A 15,059-nucleotide genomic window follows, 5' to 3' on the forward strand; every position below is an offset into this window, starting at 1 on the left:
ACGCGGGCTGATTTGGTGTCGCAATCGTAAGAGGTGGCGAATTTCACGAGCGAATGATGAGAGTAGTCGAATGACGCGTATCTCCGTAGGGAGGACACCCTGGGATGGCAAATTGTTTCGACTACTCGACGCGAAATGGACGCGTTAAGAACAAACACGCGGGCTGATTTGGTGTCGCAATCGTAAGAGGTGGCGAATTTCACGAGCGAATGATGAGAGTAGTCGAATGACGCGTATCTCCGTAGGGAGGACACCCTGGGATGGCAAATTGTTTCGACTACTCGACGCGAAATGGACGCGTTAAGAACAAACACGCGGGCTGATTTGGTGTCGCAATCGTAAGAGGTGGCGAATTTCACGAGCGAATGATGAGAGTAGTCGAATGACGCGTATCTCCGTAGGGAGGACACCCTGGGATGGCAAATTGTTTCGACTACTCGACGCGAAATGGACGCGTTAAGAACAAACACGCGGGCTGATTTGGTGTCGCAATCGTAAGAGGTGGCGAATTTCACGAGCGAATGATGAGAGTAGTCGAATGACGCGTATCTCCGTAGGGAGGACACCCTGGGATGGCAAATTGTTTCGACTACTCGACGCGAAATGGACGCGTTAAGAACAAACACGCGGGCTGATTTGGTGTCGCAATCGTAAGAGGTGGCGAATTTCACGAGCGAATGATGAGAGTAGTCGAATGACGCGTATCTCCGTAGGGAGGACACCCTGGGATGGCAAATTGTTTCGACTACTCGACGCGAAATGGACGCGTTAAGAACAAACACGCGGGCTGATTTGGTGTCGCAATCGTAAGAGGTGGCGAATTTCACGAGCGAATGATGAGAGTAGTCGAATGACGCGTATCTCCGTAGGGAGGACACCCTGGGATGGCAAATTGTTTCGACTACTCGACGCGAAATGGACGCGTTAAGAACAAACACGCGGGCTGATTTGGTGTCGCAATCGTAAGAGGTGGCGAATTTCACGAGCGAATGATGAGAGTAGTCGAATGACGCGTATCTCCGTAGGGAGGACACCCTGGGATGGCAAATTGTTTCGACTACTCGACGCGAAATGGACGCGTTAAGAACAAACACGCGGGCTGATTTGGTGTCGCAATCGTAAGAGGTGGCGAATTTCACGAGCGAATGATGAGAGTAGTCGAATGACGCGTATCTCCGTAGGGAGGACACCCTGGGATGGCAAATTGTTTCGACTACTCGACGCGAAATGGACGCGTTAAGAACAAACACGCGGGCTGATTTGGTGTCGCAATCGTAAGAGGTGGCGAATTTCACGAGCGAATGATGAGAGTAGTCGAATGACGCGTATCTCCGTAGGGAGGACACCCTGGGATGGCAAATTGTTTCGACTACTCGACGCGAAATGGACGCGTTAAGAACAAACACGCGGGCTGATTTGGTGTCGCAATCGTAAGAGGTGGCGAATTTCACGAGCGAATGATGAGAGTAGTCGAATGACGCGTATCTCCGTAGGGAGGACACCCTGGGATGGCAAATTGTTTCGACTACTCGACGCGAAATGGACGCGTTAAGAACAAACACGCGGGCTGATTTGGTGTCGCAATCGTAAGAGGTGGCGAATTTCACGAGCGAATGATGAGAGTAGTCGAATGACGCGTATCTCCGTAGGGAGGACACCCTGGGATGGCAAATTGTTTCGACTACTCGACGCGAAATGGACGCGTTAAGAACAAACACGCGGGCTGATTTGGTGTCGCAATCGTAAGAGGTGGCGAATTTCACGAGCGAATGATGAGAGTAGTCGAATGACGCGTATCTCCGTAGGGAGGACACCCTGGGATGGCAAATTGTTTCGACTACTCGACGCGAAATGGACGCGTTAAGAACAAACACGCGGGCTGATTTGGTGTCGCAATCGTAAGAGGTGGCGAATTTCACGAGCGAATGATGAGAGTAGTCGAATGACGCGTATCTCCGTAGGGAGGACACCCTGGGATGGCAAATTGTTTCGACTACTCGACGCGAAATGGACGCGTTAAGAACAAACACGCGGGCTGATTTGGTGTCGCAAATTGCTCCCCGGAGAAAAAGCGCCAAGAAGAGCGAGAAAGTCCGAAGCGCCAATTAATTTTTCGCGTGTTCTTTATTAATTAAAATCCGTTCAATTATCCTCGCCGCACGCGTCATTAAGGAGTCAAATGGGGCTCACCAGGGCGTAAAACGAGCCTCTTAAAAGGATCGAGGACGGCGACCAAAATAAAAAGCCGATTATCGCCGGCGGACGATAAACTTACGCCCTTTTAAATACAAAATGGTGACGCGATGAATCCTCCTTTTCACCTCAACGTCTTTTTAAAACCCTTTTAGCGGTGGCCCGGGTGCCGAGTTACCGCGGGGGCCGGACCACGCGCCGAACGACGAGCTTCGGAAAAGAGTTCAGTTTAATCCGTTCGCGGAGGAACCGCCCCGAATGGCGCTGTCAGCCGAGCCACCGACCGACTATAAGAGCGAAAGGGTGAAGAAACTCGCCAAAGGACTCGTACGCGTCCAACGCGCGAAAACTTTCCGAGAGTCGGACGCGAAAAAAGGAGTAAAAAGGATCATCTAATGGGCCTTAATTTCTTCTTAGCACGAAAACTTTATCTTCCGGCGAAAATGTCCTATAGTCGAGTCCGCCCGACGCGATTGAGTTCGTCTTTTCCAGCGCTTTAAAGGGAGTATAACCCATCTGGTTTGGTAGGGTGTGCTTAGACTATACTGAGTAGCTTCCACAAGCCTTCCTTTGCGAGGGGCGGCAAGGAGTTAGTTTAATCGGGTTTTACCCCCAAATTCCGACAAAGGTTAAACAACCATAACTAAACTAACTCCTTGCCGGCCCTCGCTAGGAAGGCTTGTGGAAGATACTCGGTATAGGCTAAGCACACCCTACCAAACCAGAGGGGTTATACTCCCTTTAAAGCCAAGAACGAGTCGACTATAAAACTATTAGCGGCGTTGTAGGCGCTCGGAAGAGTACGAGTTTTCGAAGAGCGCCTCGCCCCTCTAAAACAAAGAAAACAAGGCCAATACGGATGGAAAGATTAGATCCATTTCTTTTTCCAACTGTCTTTGTTCGTCGAGTCTCTCTTACGTCCGTGTCTGGCTCGTATCACTTATAAAAATGGACAAAAATAAGTTATTACAAGTCGTGGAAAGGGTATCTTTTGGGTATTTCGGAATAGAACTCTACGTCTTTCCGATAATATCAAGTTATTTAATGCAGTTTCCGAATTTGAAGTTCGGTTTTCACCATTGAGTTGGGAATAAATAGAGGTACAACTAAATCTGGCTGGCGCGGGACCAATTTCGTTCCATAAGGAGACTTAATCAACTTTATCGTATACCGTGGCGGCATCGGTCTCATAGTGGCAGTGCCGTCTTTCCCATTGGGCCCGTTGGGCCAGGGCCCAGGGCCCCGAGTTCGAAAAGGGCCCCCTCAGGCTCAAAACAAAACCATTCAACATTAAAATTTCACATTTGCAATAATGGCTAAGCGAAGGAAAGGTTTATCTTGGCCCCACTTTTTTATTTAACGGAGACATTTTATTGAAATCGGCGGGCATATTTAGTCGGAACTGATTTCTACCTTCGATAAATTGTTTTCTCTCACCAGGGCCGGCGTTAGGGCTTGCGGGGCTCCTTACCCCCCATAACAAATTTGCCGAGGAAATGTTCGAAACAAATAGGGTTCGCTCGCTCGGTGAGCAAATTCATAAAATTGCTATACACCTGATTCCCATAAATCAAATCACAGGAATCTGACCGAGAATCTTATTTTTTTTCGGAGCCAAAGAATAATCTTCGAATCTGGAATCGAATTCGAATCATAAAAGCTTACCCGGAATCAAATTCGAATCATTGAATCGTCTCAGGGCCCCTGAAAGCAGCGCTTACCGCGGGACCCGAGGCGGTTGCCTCGTTCGCCTTGCCCTAATACCGGCTTTGTCTCTCACCAACAGTTTTCCGGATACAGCCAAATTTTTAGGTTGACTATGTTTAGAGTGCGAAGTTGACGTCAAACGAGCTTGAAGTAGGTCCGGTAAGATATTGCCACTATTTGATACGACTAAATTATGACGTTAAATTTCGGGTTTACTATTCCCACCGGCGCGGCGGATCCAAGTTTTGTTATTAATTTTCTGAAATAGCAAATAATGAATTTCAGAAAACCGAGTATTTTATTGAAACATTTTACTATTTGATTTTGTAAAATTTACAAAATTATTTGACATTCCCATAAAATTTTCGCCCGTAAGCCCGGAAACGTTTGCAGTGTTTGAGATAAGGCGCTAAAATGTTTCATGACGCATTATCTTGAAGTGTTTCCCTCTTTAAGGAATGTGTATGAAATAATTATAGCAAAAAGAAAATATACTGTATCCTAACAAAAAACTTTTAGCTTCTGTATCTTTGCCTTTGTTTTGTGTGAAATTTCCTTAGCTCACCATATTATTTATAGCATAAATCACATAGTACGAATAAGTATGACGCTGAACGATTTCTGCGAAGGAAAATCTGTGACAGTGATTGTGTAATCGAAAGTTTTGGACGGGGAGACTCTTCCCTTCCTAAACTCTTCGCCGGTAAATGCCAGGTTAGTTTGATGGCGATAGTAACTATCGTAAACGCATTTAAGTTTCAAATTAAAAAAGAAGTACTCTAAAGGGAATATAACCTGCAACGCGATATGTATGGAAGACCCCACAATTTTAAGGATTAACTCTCAAAAAAACCACTAAGCAGCTCCGATGCCTCGAAAGCCATAGGAGGAAGCGGCCAACAGCGAAACCGTTGGAGGGCGACCAAAATACCAGAGGTTATATTCCCTTAAAGAATGAAGCGAGTGTTCATAATTCTGATATTTCACTTCCGATTCAATAAGACATCATTATTTTCCCAAAGCAAGCGTTATTTATATTTGCAGAAGTTAATTTTCTTCTGATACTTGTGAAAGTGTTTTAATTTTCAAAGGGTCTGGCCTCGTTCATCAAAAGTTGAAAATGGCTAACAGCAACGATTTCCCGCGCGTTGTTACCTGCAACTTACAAAGACTAAGTAATTCTAAGACCGGTGTCAGTTTTTAGCAACATAATGATTTAGGTTGTCATTTCAAACCTGGCGGTATTTGTTCGAATATTTCGGTTATTTTCGAAATCAAATTTGACAAATGATTTCTAAAAACCGAAATATTTTGTTTTTGACAAATAGCCAACATGGGCGCCAGCAGACATTCTATGGGAGTGCCATGATATAGAAACCTCACTCGCTTCGCTCGCTCGGCGGTCACACAGAACGGTTTGATAAATGATAATGAACGAGCTTTCCGTAAGTGATATAAGACACATTTGAAGTAAATACTCTACTGCAGTGTTTTCCCCAAAACGAAGAACGACAGTTCAAGTAATACGTTGGTGCGGACGGGCCGCGGTTCATTTTTCGGTATTAGCCTAGTCCCCTTTAATCGAAAACAAATTCGGGAAAACCTAGACCCAAGAAGGGGCAACGGGGCATAGCTCATTGAATGGGGGGAGCGGCAATTACTCCCACGCTGTGTCCGTACATGATACCAAAAATAAATGATAATTTTCTACTCGCCCTGCCCTACCTTGAAGAGTACTCGGCTACAGCCCATACTTGCTATCTCGTCGCCACTTTGGTGCCCCCAATTCGTACGCCACCATAGGGGGCCCCCAAAATAAAAAGTGCCAGGGCCTCACAATATGTAAAGACGGCCCTATATATTGAATTGCAATTGAATTTTTTCGCGAATCTGATGCGAAATTGAGATGTATGATTACTCGTAACAAACAAACCTTTGAAGTTGTTTAAAAATAATATTATTCTGTCAACACGATCCTTTTTAACCCAAGTTACGGTGAGTTAGCTAATAATTGTTTATTTTTAGCCATATAACTTTACAAAATATAGATGGGGCTACCGCCTAATTATAAAGATGAATTTCATACAGTCTTATCAGAACAGGTCCCACGTAACCATGGCAACCGAAATCGTAATTGTAATTCTAGCAGTATTATTCCCAATTCAATGGTTTTCACCAACACCACAAATGACGCGTTTCTCGTAACGAGCTTTAAACGCGCGAATGTTACGAAAGCGAAAGCATTCTCGGTATTAACGCGATTTAACCGAAATTTCGGATTTAACGAACCACCTTAATTCTTACTTTTTAATAAAATATCTCATTGTAAACAAATTAATATTATAAAGTTGTTAGACTTAAGCTTAGCCGGGTTAGATACTACAGTAACCCGTAGCGCGTTACTAATTGCGTGGTAAACTAATTAGTAAATTTTACCTTATTTTTGGACCAATTAGCAACTATCGTAAGGGCTTTAAGACTGCGGTCCATAAGGTTGTATCAGCAACAACTCGGGGCCGATAGAGACATTCCCGCGAACGAACTGAGACATAAAGGAATTAGTCATTCTAAAGTAGATACGAACGAGTGACTAACTCGTCTTTAAGATTGAAGCGAACTAACTGGAGCGAATAACCACTTTACAGGTGTACCGAAGCTATATATACTCGCTCGCGTCCAATTTCAAATTCAAATCGAATCCACTCCAATTATATTCTGGGAAGAGAAAGGGGGAGGGTGGCGCGTTCGGGGACTAAATACCGACAGTTATTAGAAGGGGGAGGGGAGAGAACGCTTCAACTTTTGGAAGAGACGATTTCGGCCCACGCCAATAGTAAACGAGTTAAATAGTTTAATTGTCATTCCGAGCCACTCCATCTCTTTAATTAATGTTTGATTACTAATGAACGCGCCAAATGAGGTTCTTCCGTAAAGGTAGAGGGAGGGGGGGGGGGGCTTCCGAGGATCGGGTTTCCAAAAGAGGAGGAGATCTTTCCCGATTCTATCTTGAAATCGCGAAGTAGACGCGCGATCGAGAAGGCCAGAGGAATTCGTGGTTTCTTCAAAAATTCACAGTTTTCGGGGTCCTAAAGAATTCCAGGCGCCGTCCGCGTCCGACCGGGCCCGTCCGCCCAGAAGGAGGAGTTCTTTTTCGGGCCCATTTGGCCTCGCAGCGCCAGTCTGCCGGAACGGACGAGCCGAAAGGGTGTGTTGGGCAAATAACCGGCCCTATATTATTTGGCCCCGCGATTCGCCCTTATTTGTGAACGTGGCGTTTCGTATTTGGGGCGTGTAATGCGAACGGTAAATGCTGGAATTTCCTCAACGAAAATGCGAAGAGCAAACACGACGATGTTTTCAGTCCGAGTCGTTATGTTCACTGCGTGGCCGAAACCGTTTAGCCGTTAATACAGTTTGACGACTTTTCCTCGCTACAAATCATTATATTTATTCAAAATAGATTAATATTTATTTTTCAAATTTGAATGCGTTTTTCGAAATGTAAATGTTAATGATATTTGCTTATGCCAAATCATTTCGCTCGATTTTGAATAACAGTTTCGTAAAACGCGGGGAGTCTAGCGAATGGGAAAGTATCATATTTACATCAAGTAAACCAACCACTCTAATTAAATTTCTATCGTCTTCAATATTTTAAGAGTGTATTTTATAATTGCGCCGTAAATTATTTATACGAAAGTGGGGGTCGGGCTAAGCCTGAATTGTCAAAACGTTATTTTGACTCAAACTTGAGCGGATAAATAAATTAACAAAAACGTGAAAGTATAAAATAGAGAGAATAAGCAAAAGAGCTTTTGAAGTTTTAATGATAAATTCCAGCGAATATTTTTAATTTAATTTATTATTAAAACTTTATTTCTATCAATTTTGTGGCATTCTTCGACTAAAATCACCAAGGCGAATATTACGAAAGCGTTAATAATCTTTCATCCGAAGAAATAAAGAGATAATTATTATACAAGTCGTTTTGCTCATTAGCTCGACCAACGTTTGTACTCTACGCCATAAAAATGAAATACGAACCTTCAATATTTCTGTGGTATTCCAAAAATGCCACTATTTTCAAATATAGTGCATACCACTGGCAAATAATGGTAAATAAGGTAAATAGTGGTAAATAAGGTACTGGTTAATAATGGTAAATGATGGTAAATATGGTTTTATATTGTATAATAATATGTGAAATCAAGAAAATTATTCAAAAAACGGAATATATCAACTTTAGATCTTAATCTTTATTTTAATTACTCTACTAAGACGAATACCGTGAACATTTGGTGGAAGCCCTGCCATTTGGACGCTGAGACGTTTAACGTAACCCTCAGCACTCGGTCCGTACCAAAATCAGTACCTTGAAGTTAGAGAGTAGAGACCCCGTACATACAAAACACAAACACCACCTTCATACACACTACACGTAAGCATTACACACACGTCACAAACATACACCGCATGTAAACATTACAATAACCAAATTTCTGAGAAGACCGATTTGTGCTAAGTCAAAACCGTCGCGACGGTGAGCGTTAACAAACAAAAAAAAAAACCCGACTCAACGACGACTTTATCCGTTGATGCTCACCATAACGGCGGTTTTACCCTAATGACCTTTTTTCAAAATTCAAGAAACTGCGAACGCGGTTCTTGACACTTTGCCCACCATACTGTAAATACTATACATACATACATACATACAAACATACTCTCCCACAGACACAGTGATTGTAATACCCCTCCTAGATTACATAGTCCCCCCGGAGAGGTAAAAACGTAAAAGGTTTTTGGAAAACGCGATTTCACGCGGCCGTTTACACTATTTCGCGAGACAGACAGACAGACAGACAGTCAGACGAGACACTAATTTTTGCTATAAAGTCGCCGCAGTAAGGGTTACGTTCAACGATTTAAATCAATTTGAATGATATGAAAATGAGCGAAAGGAGGTGGAGGGAGGGCGGTAACGAGGTTTCCGGAATAGCTTCGAAAGAGATTGGAAATTAACAAAATGTTTTGGAACGGATTTGGCCCGCCGATTGCCTCCAATATTTTAATTTTCCTCTAGTACGGTGGAGTTCCGCCGCTGTTGTACTACAGAGAGTATAGCTATAAGCTACCGCTAGGGGGGTTCTTTAGTCGGCCGGTTCGCTTCCTCGCAGCTGCGACCATACTCTTATTAGGCTTGTTTCTCTCCGGCTCCCGAATTACCACCCATGAAAAAAAGAAGCCGCCAAGAAGCAAATCGCTAGTTTCTTAACTTTTCAAGAGGATTGGAAAGCCGCCTTGGACGGTTGGGAAAAGGCTATACAAAAAAGGAAGGGGGGGGATAATCCCTTTTTTCGCTGACTTGGGAAGAATTCCCGAATTCCGAGTTTAAGAAACATTGCTGGAGTGTCCGCGATGCGATAGTCAGCGAATGCGCGACTATCTAGTTATATCTTCCCTAATTGGGAAAACGAAAAAAAAACTTCCCGCAGTCGGTTCTTTTTGAAATCATACCTGGGAGAATTTTGAATCTCAGCCGATTTTTTAATGGAAACTATGCTAAAATATTTTTGATACGACTGCTAAGCGAATAAATAAGATATAGCGGAATCGAGCGGTCAAACATTTGCCAAAAAAACCGTGTAAGATTATGATAAATATCTAAAATCGCAGAATTTCCCGGCCATAACCTGTATATGGAAAATACTAACTTGAAAATTTTCTAAATTCCGTACGCGACTAAAAGGAAAAACATATTCCAAAATATATCTGGAAAGAAATCAGATATTTCGCGGAATTTCGTTTCAAAATGAATTTAGATTTCACGGAATTTCTATAAAATCGAACCTTTTTATACCGAATCTCTCTACAAAGTCGAAAACACAAAAAAGGGTGATAAGAAATCTAATAGAAAGCGGCGAGGGCACTCGAAGAAAACAAAATTTAAAGCAAATTTAACTCGCGATAAGTAGAGAGCAAAGAAACCTCTTCAACATCCAAAACGCGAAAAGACCTACCATTTAAACGGGAAATCCAAGCTGCCGATGGAACATGCCGCCGCCTCCCTTTTTTCAATGTCGAAACACTCCTCTTTCGGGACAACAGCCTCTCTGTAATTAAATTTACAAATTAGCTTTTGAAATCCTCGTCAGTTCTTAAAGAGGGAGAGAGCCCCTCTATCCTGGTATTCTCTTTCCGCGTGTCGGCATCCTTTTCTTCGCTTTGGATCGGCGCTATTCGCAACTGGCTTTTCTTCGGGGTCGCAGCCACCAAAAGCGTAAATAATTGAAAGAGAGAGTCAGCCGGAAAATTGACTTTCGCGAAGAACCGAAAGGAAATAACGAAAGAGAGAGGGTGCCAAAGATTGATAAAAACGATAGCTTACCTTTGGTCAAAGGGGGCTCTTTTTCCTTCGCGAGCCCGGGCTCGGGAGGGCGGGAAAGCCACCCGGAGAGAGGGAGAGAAAGAGGAATTTCCCGAAAGGTTCGAATTAGCCAGTGACCATCGGCCGTCGATACGTTTTAATTCCGTGGCTCAGCGCGGCCAGCTCCGGCGGCTCGAATGAAGGGACCACGTGCTAGGAGAGAAACAGCCAGCGCCGACACGATCTGGTCGTCATAGCGACCGATCGCGCCTTCAGTACACAATACGCGCCAGCGGAGACGCGCGGGTCCGAGTGGAGCGAGTCACTGCACCCGGGGTGCGCGCGTTATAGACTAGCCAGCGCTTCGAGGACTAGTGGCTAAAGGCGCTTAGGCGCGAAACCCAATACACCCTTCCTCGGCAGTCGCGGGCGCCCCTTGACGGTTTGAGGGGGAACTAACGGTCCGTACGAGAACTCGGCACCAGCACCTCCTGTTACGCTTAATTGGTAGACATTACCGCGATCAATAGCTTTTCGATAGAGTACCCGCGCGGTAAATGTACGCTAACTAGAAACGACTGTATTTGCTTCAGAGGCGAAAAATTCCCTGGGTTTGGGTATAATTACTTTCCGCAGTACCCCGTTTTTGTATAGCGGGCGCCGCTATACTAGCGCCGAATGGCTATTATTATAACTTTCGCGAACAGTTCTCCGCCCCCATCAACACGCCAGCGATATTTGCATTTTTATAAGAGAGAGTCAGAGGGAGAACCCGAGTAAGGGCATCTAATTTCGGGCTTTGATTTCCGGCCAGAATTTCGGAAGGAAGTGCGGCTGTGGGCGGACGACGTGAATTAACAGGCTTCGCGGTAAACTAAACCCAACCCTTAAAAAGTTAATGACATCGACCGAGCTCGAAGACGATATTTAAACGGGACTTTTCATTTCTGCGCTAACTACGACCGCTTTTAATCATAGAATCGTAGAAGGTGATCGAGCATACACACTCAAAACTTACTGTTGAAAAAACAGCAAACACGGTTTATAATTTACAGCAAAGGTGCAGTTGAAGTGGGTTAACAGCAGTTTGTCGTAAAATTTACAGCTTTCTGCTGTATTTTGAAGAAAACAGTAGCGACTGTAAAAATTCATATTCGTACTGTTTTTAAAATGGCAGTTATATTAAAATTAACAATATGAAACCGTGGTTGACGTCTTACTTCAAAAATGTGTAAAATTTACCACACATTGCTGTTTTTTTCTGTTATAAACGGCAAGTGCTAGTATATAAAACAACTAATTGTTATTTAGTTGTCAAAACATTTTTAAAATCGCACAAGATTCCTTTTAGTTTTAAATATAATAATATCCGATAAAAATATTTTTATATAATCTTTGGTATAAGTATTAATATTAATTACAACCCTTGTTCATCGTGTGCTTAAGAATTTGAAACCAAGTTAATAGTTTACTTTACTTTGGTTTTCCCTATAACTCTAAAGTACAAAGGCTCGAGCTAAACATGTATAATTAGAGTTGTTGTTATTTCTGACAGTTTCAATTAAGTTTCACTATTGAATTATGAAAATATTTTGTCAAAGTTTTTTTCATAGTATTTCTATCATGAATTGATTAATAAAATATTTGAAAATATTAGGTTAGGCCTAAGCCAATGTGATAATGTTTTGATACGTAAAATGTTTGATGAAATTTTAAGGTTGTGAATAGGTTCTGTACTAAATAAGTTTGATAACTAGAACTACGGCAAACACTGGAATTTTACCGTATTAAATACGTCTGGAATTAAGGTTAAATAAACAGCATTACTCCTTAAATATAACTTAATCTTGCTGTATTTTTAAACAGCAGAGTGTCCCGTAAATTTTACAGGAAGCATGACAATAAAGAAAACAGTCAGAGTTGGTTGTGAAGTTAACAGCATTCTGCTGGCATCTATGCTGACCGCAGATTACTGTAAAATTTACAATAATATTTTTCTGTGTGTAGTCAGCTAGCAAGACCATTGGAATATAGGTTTATATATTTTTTTATTTTCAATGTATTCTTTTTTGTTTATCTTTCTTCTTTTGTTTCTGTTACCTACATAGAGAAATAAGTAGTATTGCTAAGTCTGTGCTCCCTGAATAAATAGGTCGCCCATTAAAATCCTTAATCCTTAATCCTTTAATATGACTGGGAATTGGTAATATATAGCCACACTATAATGTTACATATATGAAATACAAGTTCTTTTGGTGTTATAAGGAGAGTTTTGTCAATTTTTTTATCAGATTTTGCTCTTTGCGTGATAGCTATGGCGCTTTATCTGAGTCGACTTAATGGTTTCTCATCACGATAAGATAAAGTATTTTTGTAAAACCTAAGTAAACGTTTTTTCGCACTTTTTCTAACTTTCTCAAAATGGCCGCTTCCCTAAAACTACCAATTAGCCTTTGCGGGATATTTCTTATAGAGATTTTGGCGATTTTATCATTACTTTTTGAAGTGATTTTGGGATTTCAATGTTAATTTACCATAGAGAGAGTTGAAAGATTTTGCGATTTTAGACAAAGTGTATACGGGATTTTGGTAAATGTCCGACCCCTCGGCGAAAAAGGTACGTATCGAAGTTTATCCATTAATGGTGATTTTGATAATTCAACATTCCGCATTTTCATCAATGGCATTTTGATCGTAATGTAATTAGGCCTATCCAAACGAAATGATGACTCGATTACGAGCTCGAGCTTGATTTCCCCGTTCAGGCTCTGGTTCAGGCGGCGGCCTTACCCCGCCCTTTACGACGAAATAACCTTTAGAATGAACGCGAGCCCAAATATCCCGGGATGAAAGCTCGCGGGGAGGAGCGTATATCGAATGGGGAGAATCTCTCTTTAATGCTCAATATAAGCGTAAAAAAATTAGTCTCCGGCTAACGACTCTGTTCTCTTCGCAATCACACGCAGCCATAAAGATGAAACAAAAATCGAGATAAGAGAGCGCTTTTATGACTCAAAATGGTCATCTCGGAAAAGGAGGGAAACGAAAAGAGATTTTGCGGTACGGTTCGAATAACCAAACCCATTACGTAAATACACCCGGCATATATCTCCCAATTTCATCAAACCATTACTAATTAACGGTAATTAACTTTTCGTATTAAATGTGTCCATATACATATCCAAGATCTCAATTCGGATAAACAGTTTCCCTAAAGCTTTAAAGATTAAATCAGGAAATTATATACGAACTCACTCGGAATTTGCGAGGAGAACCGCGGTGGTGTCGATAATTATCATAGATACGGGCGTGGTAAGCTATACGACGTTAAGCCTTGGCTCGTTACGGAAGTTAATTTACCTTCCGCGCTCTTTTTTTTAACTATATATCGAGTACGCGAATTTACGCGAAACAAGACCATTTAAGCCGCGAACATTATTAATTATTTCTTAAGTTTGCTAGCGACCAATCAATTTCAAAATACCCGTTACGTCTTACATCGGGGGCTAACCAGTAAGAATGTTTCTGTACATCGAGTACAGTTGAGTACACATGATTACGCAATGAGTACGCATGATTACTCAATGAGTACGCATGATTACGCAATGAGTACACATGATTACTCAATGAGTACGCATGATTAGGAAAATGAGTACACATGATTACGCAATGAGTACAGAATTATTACGATGAGTACACAGGCAACCCAAAACTTTAAAAATTGTTACAGGTGAGTAATTGAGTACGGGAGAATTCCAACGAATACGCGTGATTACAGATGATTACGCACTATTACAAATGATTACACGTGATTACAGATGAGTACGCGTGATTTTATAATGATTACGGGTGATTACAGATGAGTACGCGTGATTTTATAATGATTACGGGTGATTACAGATGAGCACGAAGATTACAAATGATTACGGGATTACGAATGAGTACAAAAGATTACGTAATCATTACAGTTAGGGTGTACAGCGATTACGGGAAGTGGTTACGGGACACGGTGGCGATGGAGGCTTATAAATATAAATATCATTTCCCGGTTAGATTCGTATATCTTCATGTATTTTTAAATATTTATAAAATCTACAAAGATGCCGAAGTCGTCAGCTATAAATGGTATAATGATAACTATTTGGACAAATTTAGAGGGTATTTCCAAATGATATACGAGGTAAATTAGTGATCGAATAGCCGAAATTGCTGGTCCTTCTGGCTCTTTTCCGAACAGGAGTAGAAGCAACGTGATTTTTGACACTATCCGTAACCTCCGCCATTTCTCGCAGAAAATCATTTGTTTTTTATCAACGTGTTTCCGAAGCCTTCACTATCGAGAAATAGAGTCTACGCTAGTCCAAAATAGATTTTGTACCCGGGGCCGGAAATGTCGACCCTGACAACCGTATATTACGTCGTCCCATCTCTCTCTCACCCCCTGGCCCCCCTGCCCCCCCCAAACAGAAAACACCGGTAGTCGGTAGGGCCCCGATAAAAATCGAGAAGATCGTCAGATCGGTGATAAATTCTGCGGACTTTTTTCTTTATAGTGGCGACCCTTTCTTTGGCCTCATCTCTCCACTAATAACAATCTAGCAACAAATTCCCGGACACTTTAGCAAGTTTTTTTGGGCTTCCAAGTGCGAGGCTCCGAACGGTTTACGATCAAGAAGCTTCCTCAAGTCGCCAAAGTCACGTAAAAGCGCGCCAAGAGCGTTTCTTAGCCTTCAAGCCGCCTTCCAACGTAGTGTCGGATTAGTGTATGGAAACGGGTAACGAATAGCGGGCT

At 42.2% G+C, this 15,059-nt stretch overlaps 1 protein-coding gene across 1 annotated transcript in view; it reads right to left on the reverse strand.

Moving 5' to 3' along the window:
* Positions 1 to 10,420, reverse strand: part of LOC149941244 (beta-1,3-galactosyltransferase 1-like) — a 30,020-nt gene extending 19,600 nt beyond the window's left edge. Inside the window, exons 1-2 of the mRNA XM_090178171.1 lie at positions 10,289 to 10,420; positions 9,921 to 10,013 (exon numbers count right to left, since the gene is read on the reverse strand). The gene's annotated coding sequence lies outside the window, so the exon portion shown is untranslated. The remainder of the gene's footprint in view (positions 1 to 9,920; positions 10,014 to 10,288) is intronic.
* Between the last annotated feature and the right edge of the window lie 4,639 nt (positions 10,421 to 15,059).

Source organism: Leiobunum rupestre, chromosome 6, assembly GCF_980474605.1.
Source record: "Leiobunum rupestre chromosome 6, qqLeiRupe1.1.hap1, whole genome shotgun sequence".
NCBI lineage: Eukaryota > Metazoa > Arthropoda > Arachnida > Opiliones > Sclerosomatidae > Leiobunum > Leiobunum rupestre.